A 1,219-nucleotide genomic window follows, 5' to 3' on the forward strand; every position below is an offset into this window, starting at 1 on the left:
ATCTGAAAAATCTCTATCTCTTCCACACACTACTCCTTTCCCCTGCCGAGTGAGTCACGCCTACCCCGAAAGGGAAATGGCTTAATGGTGTAATAATAATAAAAAGAATGACAGAGAACAAGTATATTGAGACTATACTTAAGAAACTTTATTTTCAATTTTATTTATATTGGATAAAATATCAACATTGCAGAGAAAAGTAACAGCGTTTTACTTTGAAGAATTCAAATGATTTAGAAACTGAAATTAATAACAAAAATTGAAGGGCCTCTAATTTTTCTCATTCTCATCATTTATGATTGAGAAAGGATAAGAAAAGAAAGGTCCGACAAGTCCGAAAAGAAAGGACGAGTTCGTTAACAGGCATTTTGGATAAAAACACAAATTTTGGGATCATTTTATTATACTTAACATTTTTATTTACGGCTATTAATAGTACTTAGAAGGCCAAACAATTTATCTTGATGATTTTTTTTTATACAAAAAAAATTCTCAGAGTTATAGCATTTTTCAAATTTTTAATATCAATCGAAAATCAAAATTATAAGCCAAACAACGTACGATATTAAAAAAGTAAAGAAAAGAATTGCTTTTTAAAAGCCCTACAAGATTATCATACAAACTTTTTGGATTTTCTTGTAAAGTTGAAAATTCTCATTTTTATTGCAAAAATAATAATGAGATATGAAAAATCCCATTTTGTGGTCAAACTATACAGGATACAAAAGAAGATGAATCAACAAAAATAGTGATCTGAAAAAAGATCTACAAATTCGTTAATAATCACTTCTTGATAGGAGGCGTACGTTGTGTTTTATTCGCGAAAAATAACATTGAAAATATAAAAAAAAACTTTGTGAAAAAATGATACGTGTTACGAAAAGAAAAATGATTTAACAAAAAATTATTTACCCGAAAAAGAGCTAAAAATTTGTTATGTATTACTTTTTGACATGACTCGTAGTTTTGGTTTTGATCATAAAAATGGTATTAAAAATAAAAATGAAAAATTTGTGGAAAAACAACAAAAGGTACAAAAACAAATTGATTGAAAAAAGTTATTCGCCCAGAAAGTGGTACAAATTTGTATTAATTTATTACATTCTTATTATTTGTTATGCAGAAAGTATTAGAATTGCCCGAAATTTGACACCACAACATTGGTTTTGAAAAATCCTACAAAATTTCTTTAAACCACTTTTCAATAGGACTCGTAATT

This window comes from Belonocnema kinseyi, chromosome 1 (genome assembly GCF_010883055.1).
Source record: "Belonocnema kinseyi isolate 2016_QV_RU_SX_M_011 chromosome 1, B_treatae_v1, whole genome shotgun sequence".
NCBI classification, from domain to species: Eukaryota; Metazoa; Arthropoda; class Insecta; order Hymenoptera; family Cynipidae; genus Belonocnema; species Belonocnema kinseyi.